Consider the following 14,973-nt stretch of genomic DNA (forward strand, 5'->3'; position numbering starts at 1 on the left):
ACTCTTACGATAGATTTACTAGCCAGCAGGGGAGTTTTGTTAGGGCGAAGTGTCATTATGGCTACCTCTTTTCAACTTTCCCCCTTGACCTTTCATAAGTTGGTCCGGGAGCAACCCAGCTCTCAACCCAGTCGGATAAATATAAATTTTTATGATGCGAGCTGTTTTTTCATTGTTGTGTTCAAGGCATGTACCAAAATTAGGAAAAGGTTTAGCTATCGCTTCTCGGCCTTTTGGCTAAGATCATGTGTAGTATCTGTTCTTGTCAGCTTAATATCTGGCATGCTGGGCATAGCCTGGCACCAATATTAAACTGATTTTTACTCCCCGAGTTAACACCGAAGCTTGCTTCAGTTGACTCACGGATTGTCCCGGTCTTACACTACCATCGGGAGCAGTCCACCTGAAAATTCTGAACCTGCAAATTATCTTAATAGAGTGAAGATGTCAGTGAAGAGTCTAATTGAGCCTGGTGAATTGCGCGAACGGCCATAACTTGCCCAAAAAACTTAAGACTTCCAAATTTTTCTATTTCTATCGTAAGACCATCGTCAAATCTTGGGGGACTGAGAAAATGAACCAATTTGGTCGAACCAGTTCAAAGTTATGAGTTCTTGAAAGCTCGGTGATGCCAAAAAGTTAAGCCTAATCGAGCGTGGTGCAAAAAAGGAAAATTTCAAAATTTTTGTTCTTTTCTGTCTAAATTTTATTTTTTCAATATCGTATCACAATTTTGGACTCATAACAATTCCAACGAGCCCAAAACGACTTCTTTAGCTTCAGTGTTCGTGGAGTAATCATCAGTTGAAATTTTGGGGGGAGCTGAAATTCGGCCATTTTGGAAGAAAATCGACCTAAAACCTAACTTTTAAGTTAGTGCAATTTTTTTCTTGCATTTTTCATAAAATGGGGTGCTCTCTGCTGTCGCAGAGTGCATTCAAAGAAACTTATCAAATAGATTTGAAAACTTACCTATTTAATAAGTTTATCACAACAATTAGGCTAAAAGCATCTATCAGTATCCTGGCTGGTATTCGACCATATGCCACTAACGTTGAGTGAGCAGCTATCATGCCATCGATGGTCATCTAAGACACCCTGTACACGCTCCGTAGGTTTTGACCAGCCGATTTGGCCATAAAACTCATTGGGCCAAAAAAATTCTGAAAATTGTCAATTTTTCAAATTTTGTTTGAATTGCATAAATTATAACGTGAGCGTGCAAAATTTTACATGGTATAAGAGCATATTTCTACTCTCGCGCGAGGGCGAGTGTTTTAAAAGTAATGTACATAGTTATATGCTAGTCAGGATATAAATGGAAGCGGAATTACTCAAATGCCTAAGGCAGAACCGCAGATTCTGTCTTTGTCTACATCGTTAAGCCCATGTCGTATGTAACGGCACAAACGCAGATGGTTATAACGTAGTCTACTGTACTCTTACGATAGATTTACTAGCCAGCAGGGGAGTTTTGTTAGGGCGAAGTGTCATTATGGCTACCTCTTTTCAACTTTCCCCCTTGACCTTTCATAAGTTGGTCCGGGAGCAACCCAGCTCTCAACCCAGTCGGATAAATATAAATTTTTATGATGCGAGCTGTTTTTTCATTGTTGTGTTCAAGGCATGTACCAAAATTAGGAAAAGGTTTAGCTATCGCTTCTCGGCCTTTTGGCTAAGATCATGTGTAGTATCTGTTCTTGTCAGCTTAATATCTGGCATGCTGGGCATAGCCTGGCACCAATATTAAACTGATTTTTACTTCCCGAGTTAACACCGAAGCTTGCTTCAGTTGACTCACGGATTGTCCCGGTCTTACACTACCATCGGGAGCAGTCCACCTGAAAATTCTGAACCTGCAAATTATCTTAATAGAGTGAAGATGTCAGTATGAAGAGTCTAATTGAGCCTGGTGAATTGCGCGAACGGCCATAACTTGCCCAAAAAACTTAAGACTTCCAAATTTTTCTATTTCTATCGTAAGACCATTGTCAAATCTTGGGGGACTGAGAAAATGAACCAATTTGGTCGAACCAGTTCAAAGTTATGAGTTCTTGAAAGCTCGGTGATGCCAAAAAATTAAGCCTAATCGAGCGTGGTGCAAAAAACGAAAATTTCAAAATTTTTGTTCTTTTCTGTCTAAATTTTATTTTTTCAATATCGTATCACAATTTTGGACTCAGAACAATTCCAACGAGCCCAAAACGACTTCTTTAGCTTCAGTGTTCGTGGAGTAATCATCAGTTGAAATTTTGGGGGGAGCTGAAATTCGGCCATTTTGGAAGAAAATCGACCTAAAACCTAACTTTTATGTTAGTGCAATTTTTTTCTTGCATTTTTCATAAAATGGGGTGCTCTCTGCTGTCGCAGAGTGCATTCAAAGAAACTTATCAAATAGATTTGAAAACTTACCTATTTAATAAGTTTATCACAACAATTAGGCTAAAAGCATCTATCAGTATCCTGGCTGGTATTCGACCATATGCCACTAACGTTGAGTGAGCAGCTATCATGCCATCGATGGTCATCTAAGACACCCTGTACACGCTCCGTAGGTTTTGACCAGCCGATTTGGCCATAAAACTCATTGGGCCAAAAAAATTCTGAAAATTGTCAATTTTTCAAATTTTGTTTGAATTGCATAAATTATAACGTGAGCGTGCAAAATTTTACATGGTATAAGAGCATATTTCTACTCTCGCGCGAGGGCGAGTGTTTTAAAAGTAATGTACATAGTTATATGCTAGTCAGGATATAAATGGAAGCGGAATTACTCAAATGCCTAAGGCAGAACCGCAGATTCTGTCTTTGTCTACATCGTTAAGCCCATGTCGTATGTAACGGCACAAACGCAGATGGTTATAACGTAGTCTACTGTACTCTTACGATAGATTTACTAGCCAGCAGGGGAGTTTTGTTAGGGCGAAGTGTCATTATGGCTACCTCTTTTCAACTTTCCCCCTTGACCTTTCATAAGTTGGTCCGGGAGCAACCCAGCTCTCAACCCAGTCGGATAAATATAACTTTTTATGATGCGAGCTGTTTTTTCATTGTTGTGTTCAAGGCATGTACCAAAATTAGGAAAAGGTTTAGCTATCGCTTCTCGGCCTTTTGGCTAAGATCATGTGTAGTATCTGTTCTTGTCAGCTTAATATCTGGCATGCTGGGCATAGCCTGGCACATATTAAACTGATTTTTACTTCCCGAGTTAACACCGAAGCTTGCTTCAGTTGACTCACGGATTGTCCCGGTCTTACACTACCATCGGGAGCAGTCCACCTGAAAATTCTGAACCTGCAAATTATCTTAATAGAGTGAAGATGTCAGTATGAAGAGTCTAATTGAGCCTGGTGAATTGCGCGAACGGCCATAACTTGCCCAAAAAACTTAAGACTTCCAAATTTTTCTATTTCTATCGTAAGACCATTGTCAAATCTTGGGGGTCTGAGAAAATGAACCAATTTCGTCGAACCAGTTCAAAGTTATGAGTTCTTGAAAGCTCGGTGATGCCAAAAAGTTAAGCCTAATCGAGCGTGGTGCAAAAAACGAAAATTTCAAAATTTTTGTTCTTTTCTGTCTAAATTTTATTTTTTCAATATCGTATCACAATTTTGGACTCAGAACAATTCCAACGAGCCCAAAACGACTTCTTTAGCTTCAGTGTTCGTGGAGTAATCATCAGTTGAAATTTTGGGGGGAGCTGAAATTCGGCCATTTTGGAAGAAAATCGACCTAAAAGCTAACTTTTAATTTAGTGCAATTTTTTTCTTGCATTTTTCATAAAATGGGGTGCTCTCTGCTGTCGCAGAGTGCATTCAAAGAAACTTATCATATAGATTTGAAAACTTACCTATTTAATAAGTTTATCACAACAATTAGGCTAAAAGCATCTATCAGTATCCTGGCTGGTATTCGACCATATGCCACTAACGTTGAGTGAGCAGCTATCATGCCATCGATGGTCATCTAAGACACCCTGTACATGCTCCGTAGGTTTTGACCAGCCGATTTGGCCATAAAACTCATTGGGCCAAAAAAATTCTGAAAATTGTCAATTTTTCAAATTTTGTTTGAATTGCATAAATTATAACGTGAGCGTGCAAAATTTTACATGGTTTAAGAGCATATTTCTACTCTCGCGCGAGGGCGAGTGTTTTAAAAGTAATGTACATAGTTATATGCTAGTCAGGATATAAATGGAAGCGGAATTACTCAAATGCCTAAGGCAGAACCGCAGATTCTGTCTTTGTCCACATCGTTAAGCCCATGTCGTATGTAACGGCACAAACGCAGATGGTTATAATGTAGTCTACTGTACTCTTACGATAGATGTACTAGCCAGCAGGGGAGTTTTGTTAGGGCGAAGTGTCATTATGGCTACCTCTTTTCAACTTTCCCCCTTGACCTTTCATAAGTTGGTCCGGGAGCAACCCAGCTCTCAACCCAGTCGGATAAATATAAATTTTTATGATGCGAGCTGTTTTTTCATTGTTGTGTTCAAGGCATGTACCAAAATTAGGAAAAGGTTTAGCTATCGCTTCTCGGCCTTTTGGCTAAGATCATGTGTAGTTTCTGTTCTTGTCAGCTTAATATCTGGCATGCTGGGCATAGCCTGGCACCAATATTAAACTGATTTTTACTTCCCGAGTTAACACCGAAGCTTGCTTCAGTTGACTCACGGATTGTCCCGGTCTTACACTACCATCGGGAGCAGTCCACCTGAAAATTCTGAACCGGCAAATTATCTTAATAGAGTGAAGATGTCAGTATGAAGAGTCTAATTGAGCCTGGTGAATTGCGCGAACGGCCATAACTTGCCCAAAAAACTTAAGACTTCCAAATTTTTTCTATTTCTATCGTAAGACCATCGTCAAATCTTGGGGGACTGAGAAAATGAACCAATTTGGTCGAACCAGTTCAAAGTTATGAGTTCTTGAAAGCTCGGTGATGCCAAAAAGTTAAGCCTAATCGAGCGTGGTGCAAAAAAGGAAAATTTCAAAATTTTTGTTCTTTTCTGTCTAAATTTTATTTTTTCAATATCGTATCACAATTTTGGACTCAGAACAATTCCAACGAGCCCAAAACGACTTCTTTAGCTTCAGTGTTCGTGGAGTAATCATCAGTTGAAATTTTGGGGGGAGCTGAAATTCGGCCATTTTGGAAGAAAATCGACCTAAAACCTAACTTTTAAGTTAGTGCAATTTTTTTCTTGCATTTTTCATAAAATGGGGTGCTCTCTGCTGTCGCAGAGTGCATTCAAAGAAACTTATCAAATAGATTTGAAAACTTACCTATTTAATAATTTTATCACAACAATTAGGCTAAAAGCATCTATCAGTATCCTGGCTGGTATTCGACCATATGCCACTAACGTTGAGTGAGCAGCTATCATGCCATCGATGGTCATCTAAGACACCCTGTACATGCTCCGTAGGTTTTGACCAGCCGATTTGGCCATAAAACTCATTGGGCCAAAAAAATTCTGAAAATTGTCAATTTTTCAAATTTTGTTTGAATTGCATAAATTATAACGTGAGCGTGCAAAATTTTACATGGTTTAAGAGCATATTTCTACTCTCGCGCGAGGGCGAGTGTTTTAAAAGTAATGTACATAGTTATATGCTAGTCAGGATATAAATGGAAGCGGAATTACTCAAATGCCTAAGGCAGAACCGCAGATTCTGTCTTTGTCCACATCGTTAAGCCCATGTCGTATGTAACGGCACAAACGCAGATGGTTATAATGTAGTCTACTGTACTCTTACGATAGATGTACTAGCCAGCAGGGGAGTTTTGTTAGGGCGAAGTGTCATTATGGCTACCTCTTTTCAACTTTCCCCCTTGACCTTTCATAAGTTGGTCCGGGAGCAACCCAGCTCTCAACCCAGTCGGATAAATATAAATTTTTATGATGCGAGCTGTTTTTTCATTGTTGTGTTCAAGGCATGTACCAAAATTAGGAAAAGGTTTAGCTATCGCTTCTCGGCCTTTTGGCTAAGATCATGTGTAGTTTCTGTTCTTGTCAGCTTAATATCTGGCATGCTGGGCATAGCCTGGCACCAATATTAAACTGATTTTTACTTCCCGAGTTAACACCGAAGCTTGCTTCAGTTGACTCACGGATTGTCCCGGTCTTACACTACCATCGGGAGCAGTCCACCTGAAAATTCTGAACCTGCAAATTATCTTAATAGAGTGAAGAAATCAGTATGAAGAGTCTAATTGAGCCTGGTGAATTGCGCGAACGGCCATAACTTGCCCAAAAAACTTAAGACTTCCAAATTTTTTCTATTTCTATCGTAAGACCATCGTCAAATCTTGGGGGACTGAGAAAATGAACCAATTTGGTCGAACCAGTTCAAAGTTATGAGTTCTTGAAAGCTCGGTGATGCCAAAAAGTTAAGCCTAATCGAGCGTGGTGCAAAAAAGGAAAATTTCAAAATTTTTGTTCTTTTCTGTCTAAATTTTATTTTTTCAATATCGTATCACAATTTTGGACTCAGAACAATTCCAACGAGCCCAAAACGACTTCTTTAGCTTCAGTGTTCGTGGAGTAATCATCAGTTGAAATTTTGGGGGGAGCTGAAATTCGGCCATTTTGGAAGAAAATCGACCTAAAACCTAACTTTTAAGTTAGTGCAATTTTTTTCTTGCATTTTTCATAAAATGGGGTGCTCTCTGCTGTCGCAGAGTGCATTCAAAGAAACTTATCAAATAGATTTGAAAACTTACCTATTTAATAATTTTATCACAACAATTAGGCTAAAAGCATCTATCAGTATCCTGGCTGGTATTCGACCATATGCCACTAACGTTGAGTGAGCAGCTATCATGCCATCGATGGTCATCTAAGACACCCTGTACACGCTCCGTAGGTTTTGACCAGCCGATTTGGCCATAAAACTCATTGGGCCAAAAAAAATTCTGAAAATTGTCAATTTTTCAAATTTTGTTTGAATTGCATAAATTATAACGTGAGCGTGCAAAATTTTACATGGTATAAGAGCATATTTCTACTCTCGCGCGAGGGCGAGTGTTTTAAAAGTAATGTACATAGTTATATGCTAGTCAGGATATAAATGGAAGCGGAATTACTCAAATGCCTAAGGCAGAACCGCAGATTCTGTCTTTGTCCACATCGTTAAGCCCATGTCGTATGTAACGGCACAAACGCAGATGGTTATAACGTAGTCTACTGTACTCTTACGATAGATTTACTAGCCAGCAGGGGAGTTTTGTTAGGGCGAAGTGTCATTATGGCTACCTCTTTTCAACTTTCCCCCTTGACCTTTCATAAGTTGGTCCGGGAGCAACCCAGCTCTCAACCCAGTCGGATAAATATAAATTTTTATGATGCGAGCTGTTTTTTCATTGTTGTGTTCAAGGCATGTACCAAAATTAGGAAAAGGTTTAGCTATCGCTTCTCGGCCTTTTGGCTAAGATCATGTGTAGTATCTGTTCTTGTCAGCTTAATATCTGGCATGCTGGGCATAGCCTGGCACCAATATTAAACTGATTTTTACTTCCCGAGTTAACACCGAAGCTTGCTTCAGTTGACTCACGGATTGTCCCGGTCTTACACTACCATCGGGAGCAGTCCACCTGAAAATTCTCAACCTGCAAATTATCTTAATAGAGTGAAGATGTCAGTATGAAGAGTTTAATTGAGCCTGGTGAATTGCGCGAACGGCCATAACTTGCCCAAAAAACTTAAGACTTCCAAATTTTTCTATTTCTATCGTAAGACCATCGTCAAATCTTGGGGGACTGAGAAAATGAACCAATTTGGTCGAACCAGTTCAAAGTTATGAGTTCTTGAAAGCTCGGTGATGCCAAAAAGTTAAGCCTAATCGAGCGTGGTGCAAAAAAGGAAAATTTCAAAATTTTTGTTCTTTTCTGTCTAAATTTTATTTTTTCAATATCGTATCACAATTTTGGACTCAGAACAATTCCAACGAGCCCAAAACGACTTCTTTAGCTTCAGTGTTCGTGGAGTAATCATCAGTTCAAATTTTGGGGGGAGCTGAAATTCGGCCATTTTGGAAGAAAATCGACCTAAAACCTAACTTTTAAGTTAGTGCAATTTTTTTCTTGCATTTTTCATAAAATGGGGTGCTCTCTGCTGTCGCAGAGTGCATTCAAAGAAACTTATCAAATAGATTTGAAAACTTACCTATTTAATAAGTTTATCACAACAATTAGGCTAAAAGCATCTATCAGTATCCTGGCTGGTATTCGACCATATGCCACTAACGTTGAGTGAGCAGCTATCATGCCATCGATGGTCATCTAAGACACCCTGTACACGCTCCGTAGGTTTTGACCAGCCGATTTGGCCATAAAATTCATTGGGCCAAAAAAATTCTGAAAATTGTCAATTTTTCAAATTTTGTTTGAATTGCATAAATTATAACGTGAGCGTGAAAAATTTTACATGGTATAAGAGCATATTTCTACTCTCGCGCGAGGGCGAGTGTTTTAAAAGTAATGTACATAGTTATATGCTAGTCAGGATATAAATGGAAGCGGAATTACTCAAATGCCTAAGGCAGAACCGCAGATTCTGTCTTTGTCCACATCGTTAAGCCCATGTCGTATGTAACGGCACAAACGCAGATGGTTATAACGTAGTCTACTGTACTCTTACGATAGATTTACTAGCCAGCAGGGGAGTTTTGTTAGGGCGAAGTGTCATTATGGCTACCTCTTTTCAACTTTCCCCCTTGACCTTTCATAAGTTGGTCCGGGAGCAACCCAGCTCTCAACCCAGTCGGATAAATATAAATTTTTATGATGCGAGCTGTTTTTTCATTGTTGTGTTCAAGGCATGTACCAAAATTAGGAAAAGGTTTAGCTATCGCTTCTCGGCCTTTTGGCTAAGATCATGTGTAGTATCTGTTCTTGTCAGCTTAATATCTGGCATGCTGGGCATAGCCTGGCACCAATATTAAACTGATTTTTACTTCCCGAGTTAACACCGAAGCTTGCTTCAGTTGACTCACGGATTGTCCCGGTCTTACACTACCATCGGGAGCAGTCCACCTGAAAATTCTGAACCTGCAAATTATCTTAATAGAGTGAAGATGTCAGTATGAAGAGTCTAATTGAGCCTGGTGAATTGCGCGAACGGCCATAACTTGCCCAAAAAACTTAAGACTTCCAAATTTTTCTATTTCTATCGTAAGACCATTGTCAAATCTTGGGGGACTGAGAAAATGAACCAATTTGGTCGAACCAGTTCAAAGTTATGAGTTCTTGAAAGCTCGGTGATGCCAAAAAGTTAAGCCTAATCGAGCGTGGTGCAAAAAAGGAAAATTTCAAAATTTTTGTTCTTTTCTGTCTAAATTTTATTTTTTCAATATCGTATCACAATTTTGGACTCAGAACAATTCCAACGAGCCCAAAACGACTTCTTTAGCTTCAGTGTTCGTGGAGTAATCATCAGTTGAAATTTTGGGGGGAGCTGAAATTCGGCCATTTTGGAAGAAAATCGACCTAAAACCTAACTTTTACGTTAGTGCAATTTTTTTCTTGCATTTTTCATAAAATGGGGTGCTCTCTGCTGTCGCAGAGTGCATTCAAAGAAACTTATCAAATAGATTTGAAAACTTACCTATTTAATAAGTTTATCACAACAATTAGGCTAGAAGCATCTATCAGTATCCTGGCTGGTATTCGACCATATGCCACTAACGTTGAGTGAGCAGCTATCATGCCATCGATGGTCATCTAAGACACCCTGTACACGCTCCGTAGGTTTTGACCAGCCGATTTGGCCATAAAACTCATTGGGCCAAAAAAATTCTGAAAATTGTCAATTTTTCAAATTTTGTTTGAATTGCATAAATTATAACGTGAGCGTGCAAAATTTTACATGGTATAAGAGCATATTTCTACTCTCGCGCGAGGGCGAGTGTTTTAAAAGTAATGTACATAGTTATATGCTAGTCAGGATATAAATGGAAGCGGAATTACTCAAATGCCTAAGGCAGAACCGCAGATTCTGTCTTTGTCCACATCGTTAAGCCCATGTCGTATGTAACGGCACAAACGCAGATGGTTATAACGTAGTCTACTGTACTCTTACGATAGATTTACTAGCCAGCAGGGGAGTTTTGTTAGGGCGAAGTGTCATTATGGCTACCTCTTTTCAACTTTCCCCCTTGACCTTTCATAAGTTGGTCCGGGAGCAACCCAGCTCTCAACCCAGTCGGATAAATATAAATTTTTATGATGCGAGCTGTTTTTTCATTGTTGTGTTCAAGGCATGTACCAAAATTAGGAAAAGGTTTAGTTATCGCTTCTCGGCCTTTTGGCTAAGATCATGTGTAGTATCTGTTCTTGTCAGCTTAATATCTGGCATGCTGGGCATAGCCTGGCACCAATATTAAACTGATTTTTACTTCCCGAGTTAACACCGAAGCTTGCTTCAGTTGACTCACGGATTGTCCCGGTCTGACACTACCATCGGGAGCAGTCCACCTGAAAATTCTGAACCTGCAAATTATCTTAATAGAGTGAAGATGTCAGTATGATGAGTCTAATTGAGCCTGGTGAATTGCGCGAACGGCCATAACTTGCCCAAAAAACTTAAGACTTCCAAATTTTTCTATTTCTATCGTAAGACCATCGTCAAATCTTGGGGGACTGAGAAAATGAACCAATTTGGTCGAACCAGTTCAAAGTTATGAGTTCTTGAAAGCTCGGTGATGCCAAAAAGTTAAGCCTAATCGAGCGTGGTGCAAAAAACGAAAATTTCAAAATTTTTGTTCTTTTCTGTCTAAATTTTATTTTTTCAATATCGTATCACAATTTTGGACTCAGAACAATTCCAACGAGCCCAAAACGACTTCTTTAGCTTCAGTGTTCGTGGAGTAATCATCAGTTCAAATTTTGGGGGGAGCTGAAATTCGGCCATTTTGGAAGAAAATCGACCTAAAACCTAACTTTTAAGTTAGTGCAATTTTTTTCTTGCATTTTTCATAAAATGGGGTGCTCTCTGCTGTCGCAGAGTGCATTCAAAGAAACTTATCAAATATATTTGAAAACTTACCTATTTAATAAGTTTATCACAACAATTAGGCTAAAAGCATCTATCAGTATCCTGGCTGGTATTCGACCATATGCCACTAACGTTGAGTGAGCAGCTATCATGCCATCGATGGTCATCTAAGACACCCTGTACACGCTCCGTAGGTTTTGACCAGCCGATTTGGCCATAAAACTCATTGGGCCAAAAAAATTCTGAAAATTGTCAATTTTTCAAATTTTGTTTGAATTGCATAAATTATAACGTGAGCGTGCAAAATTTTACATGGTATAAGAGCATATTTCTACTCTCGCGCGAGGGCGAGTGTTTTAAAAGTAATGTACATAGTTATATGCTAGTCAGGATATAAATGGAAGCGGAATTACTCAAATGCCTAAGGCAGAACCGCAGATTCTGTCTTTGTCCACATCGTTAAGCCCATGTCGTATGTAACGGCACAAACGCAGATGGTTATAACGTAGTCTACTGTACTCTTACGATAGATTTACTAGCCAGCAGGGGAGTTTTGTTAGGGCGAAGTGTCATTATGGCTACCTCTTTTCAACTTTCCCCCTTGACCTTTCATAAGTTGGTCCGGGAGCAACCCAGCTCTCAACCCAGTCGGATAAATATAAATTTTTATGATGCGAGCTGTTTTTTCATTGTTGTGTTCAAGGCATGTACCAAAATTAGGAAAAGGTTTAGTTATCGCTTCTCGGCCTTTTGGCTAAGATCATGTGTAGTATCTGTTCTTCTCAGCTTAATATCTGGCATGCTGGGCATAGCCTGGGACCAATATTAAACTGATTTTTACTTCCCGAGTTAACACCGAAGCTTGCTTCAGTTGACTCACGGATTGTCCCGGTCTGACACTACCATCGGGAGCAGTCCACCTGAAAATTCTGAACCTGCAAATTATCTTAATAGAGTGAAGATGTCAGTATGAAGAGTCTAATTGAGCCTGGTGAATTGCGCGAACGGCCATAACTTGCCCAAAAAACTTAAGACTTCCAAATTTTTCTATTTCTATCGTAAGACCATCGTCAAATCTTGGGGGACTGAGAAAATGAACCAATTTGGTCGAACCAGTTCAAAGTTATGAGTTCTTGAAAGCTCGGTGATGCCAAAAAGTTAAGCCTAATCGAGCGTGGTGCAAAAAACGAAAATTTCAAAATTTTTGTTCTTTTCTGTCTAAATTTTATTTTTTCAATATCGTATCACAATTTTGGACTCAGAACAATTCCAACGAGCCCAAAACGACTTCTTTAGCTTCAGTGTTCGTGGAGTAATCATCAGTTCAAATTTTGGGGGGAGCTGAAATTCGGCCATTTTGGAAGAAAATCGACCTAAAACCTAACTTTTCAGTTAGTGCAATTTTTTTCTTGTATTTTTCATAAAATGGGAAGCTCTCTGCTGTCGCAGAGTGCATTCAAAGAAACTTATCAAATAGATTTGAAAACTTACCTATTTAATAAGTTTATCACAACAATTAGGCTAAAAGCATCTATCAGTATCCTGGCTGGTATTCGACCATATGCCACTAACGTTGAGTGAGTAGCTATCATGCCATCGATGGTCATCTAAGACACCCTGTACACGCTCCGTAGGTTTTGACCAGCCGATTTGGCCATAAAACTCATTGGGCCAAAAAAATTCTGAAAATTGTCAATTTTTCAAATTTTGTTTGAATTGCATAAATTATAACGTGAGCGTGCAAAATTTTACATAGTATAAGAGCATATTTCTACTCTCGCGCGAGCGCGAGTGTTTTAAAAGTAATGTACATAGTTATATGCTAGTCAGGATATAAATGGAAGCGGAATTACTCAAATGCCTAAGGCAGAACCGCAGATTCTGTCTTTGTCCACATCGTTAAGCCCATGTCGTATGTAACGGCACAAACGCAGATGGTTATAACGTAGTCTACTGCACTCTTACGATAGATTTACTAGCCAGCAGGGGAGTTTTGTTAGGGCGAAGTGTCATTATGGCTACCTCTTTTCAACTTTCCCCCTTGACCTTTCATAAGTTGGTCCGGGAGCAACCCAGCTCTCAACCCAGTCGGATAAATATAAATTTTTATGATGCGAGCTGTTTTTTCATTGTTGTGTTCAAGGCATGTACCAAAATTAGGAAAAGGTTTAGTTATCGCTTCTCGGCCTTTTGGCTAAGATCATGTGTAGTATCTGTTCTTGTCAGCTTAATATCTGGCATGCTGGGCATAGCCTGGCACCAATATTAAACTGATTTTTACTTCCCGAGTTAACACCGAAGCTTGCTTCAGTTGACTCACGGATTGTCCCGGTCTGACACTACCATCGGGAGCAGTCCACCTGAAAATTCTGAACCTGCAAATTATCTTAATAGAGTGAAGATGTCAGTATGAAGAGTCTAATTGAGCCTGGTGAATTGCGCGAACGGCCATAACTTGCCCAAAAAACTTAAGACTTCCAAATTTTTCTATTTCTATCGTAAGACCATCGTCAAATCTTGGGGGACTGAGAAAATGAACCAATTTGGTCGAACCAGTTCAAAGTTATGAGTTCTTGAAAGCTCGGTGATGCCAAAAAGTTAAGCCTAATCGAGCGTGGTGCAAAAAACGAAAATTTCAAAATTTTTGTTCTTTTCTGTCTAAATTTTATTTTTTCAATATCGTATCACAATTTTGGACTCAGAACAATTCCAACGAGCCCAAAACGACTTCTTTAGCTTCAGTGTTCGTGGAGTAATCATCAGTTCAAATTTTGGGGGGAGCTGAAATTCGGCCATTTTGGAAGAAAATCGACCTAAAACCTAACTTTTCAGTTAGTGCAATTTTTTTCTTGTATTTTTCATAAAATGGGAAGCTCTCTGCTGTCGCAGAGTGCATTCAAAGAAACTTATCAAATAGATTTGAAAACTTACCTATTTAATAAGTTTATCACAACAATTAGGCTAAAAGCATCTATCAGTATCCTGGCTGGTATTCGACCATATGCCACTAACGTTGAGTGAGCAGCTATCATGCCATCGATGGTCATCTAAGACACCCTGTACACGCTCCGTAGGTTTTGACCAGCCGATTTGGCCATAAAACTCATTGGGCCAAAAAAGTTCTGAAAATTGTCAATTTTTCAAATTTTGTTTGAATTGCATAAATTATAACGTAAGCGTGCAAAATTTTACATGGTATAAGAGCATATTTCTACTCTCGCGCGAGGGCGAGTGTTTTAAAAGTAATGTACATAGTTATATGCTAGTCAGGATATAAATGGAAGCGGAATTACTCAAATGCCTAAGGCAGAACCGCAGATTCTGTCTTTGTCTACATCGTTAAGCCCATGTCGTATGTAACATCACAAACGCAGATGGTTATAACGTAGTCTACTGTACTCTTACGATAGATTTACTAGCCAGCAGGGGAGTTTTGTTAGGGCGAAGTGTCATTATGGCTACCTCTTTTCAACTTTCCCCCTTGACCTTTCATAAGTTGGTCCGGGAGCAACCCAGCTCTCAACCCAGTCGGATAAATATAAATTTTTATGATGCGAGCTGTTTTTTCATTGTTGTGTTCAAGGCATGTACCAAAATTAGGAAAAGGTTTAGCTATCGCTTCTCGGCCTTTTGGCTAAGATCATGTGTAGTAGCTGCTCTTGTCAGCTTAATATCTGGCATGCTGGGCATAGCCTGGCACCAATATTAAACTGATTTTTACTTCCCGAGTTAACACCGAAGCTTGCTTCAATTGACTCACGGATTGTCCCGGTCTTACACTACCATCGGGAGCAGTCCACCTGAAAATTCTGAACCTGCAAATTATCTTAATAGAGTGAAGATGTCAGTATGAAGAGTCTAATTGAGCCTGGTGAATTGCGCGAACGGCCATAACTTGCCCAAAAAACTTAAGACTTCCAAATTTTTCTATTTCTATCGTAAGACCATCGTCAAATCTTGGGGGACTGAGA

General features: G+C 39.4%; 11 non-coding genes across 11 annotated transcripts; all 11 read left to right on the plus strand.

The window, feature by feature from the left end:
• The first annotated feature begins 217 nt into the window (after window positions 1-217).
• LOC134849383 (U2 spliceosomal RNA) lies at window positions 218-408 on the plus strand. The gene has a single exon (XR_010163404.1). It is a non-coding gene; the product is annotated as a U2 spliceosomal RNA (small nuclear RNA).
• Window positions 409-1,655: 1,247 nt separating this feature from the next.
• On the plus strand, window positions 1,656-1,846 carry LOC134849332 (U2 spliceosomal RNA). The gene has a single exon (XR_010163356.1). It is a non-coding gene; the product is annotated as a U2 spliceosomal RNA (small nuclear RNA).
• A 1,249-nt stretch (window positions 1,847-3,095) lies between these two features.
• LOC134849521 (U2 spliceosomal RNA) lies at window positions 3,096-3,284 on the plus strand. Its single transcript, XR_010163538.1, has one exon. It is a non-coding gene; the product is annotated as a U2 spliceosomal RNA (small nuclear RNA).
• Window positions 3,285-4,533: 1,249 nt separating this feature from the next.
• On the plus strand, window positions 4,534-4,724 carry LOC134849552 (U2 spliceosomal RNA). Its single transcript, XR_010163568.1, has one exon. It is a non-coding gene; the product is annotated as a U2 spliceosomal RNA (small nuclear RNA).
• Window positions 4,725-5,974: 1,250 nt separating this feature from the next.
• Window positions 5,975-6,165, plus strand: LOC134849553 (U2 spliceosomal RNA). The gene has a single exon (XR_010163569.1). It is a non-coding gene; the product is annotated as a U2 spliceosomal RNA (small nuclear RNA).
• Window positions 6,166-7,416: 1,251 nt separating this feature from the next.
• Window positions 7,417-7,607, plus strand: LOC134849334 (U2 spliceosomal RNA). The gene has a single exon (XR_010163358.1). It is a non-coding gene; the product is annotated as a U2 spliceosomal RNA (small nuclear RNA).
• Window positions 7,608-8,856: 1,249 nt separating this feature from the next.
• LOC134849335 (U2 spliceosomal RNA) lies at window positions 8,857-9,047 on the plus strand. Its single transcript, XR_010163359.1, has one exon. It is a non-coding gene; the product is annotated as a U2 spliceosomal RNA (small nuclear RNA).
• A 1,249-nt stretch (window positions 9,048-10,296) lies between these two features.
• On the plus strand, window positions 10,297-10,487 carry LOC134849481 (U2 spliceosomal RNA). Its single transcript, XR_010163498.1, has one exon. It is a non-coding gene; the product is annotated as a U2 spliceosomal RNA (small nuclear RNA).
• Window positions 10,488-11,736: 1,249 nt separating this feature from the next.
• Window positions 11,737-11,927, plus strand: LOC134849694 (U2 spliceosomal RNA). Its single transcript, XR_010163706.1, has one exon. It is a non-coding gene; the product is annotated as a U2 spliceosomal RNA (small nuclear RNA).
• Window positions 11,928-13,176: 1,249 nt separating this feature from the next.
• Window positions 13,177-13,367, plus strand: LOC134849482 (U2 spliceosomal RNA). Its single transcript, XR_010163499.1, has one exon. It is a non-coding gene; the product is annotated as a U2 spliceosomal RNA (small nuclear RNA).
• Window positions 13,368-14,616: 1,249 nt separating this feature from the next.
• Window positions 14,617-14,807, plus strand: LOC134849683 (U2 spliceosomal RNA). The gene has a single exon (XR_010163695.1). It is a non-coding gene; the product is annotated as a U2 spliceosomal RNA (small nuclear RNA).
• Window positions 14,808-14,973: the final 166 nt, after the last annotated feature.

Source organism: Symsagittifera roscoffensis, chromosome 6 (genome assembly GCF_963678635.1).
Source record: "Symsagittifera roscoffensis chromosome 6, txSymRosc1.1, whole genome shotgun sequence".
NCBI lineage: Eukaryota > Metazoa > Xenacoelomorpha > Acoela > Convolutidae > Symsagittifera > Symsagittifera roscoffensis.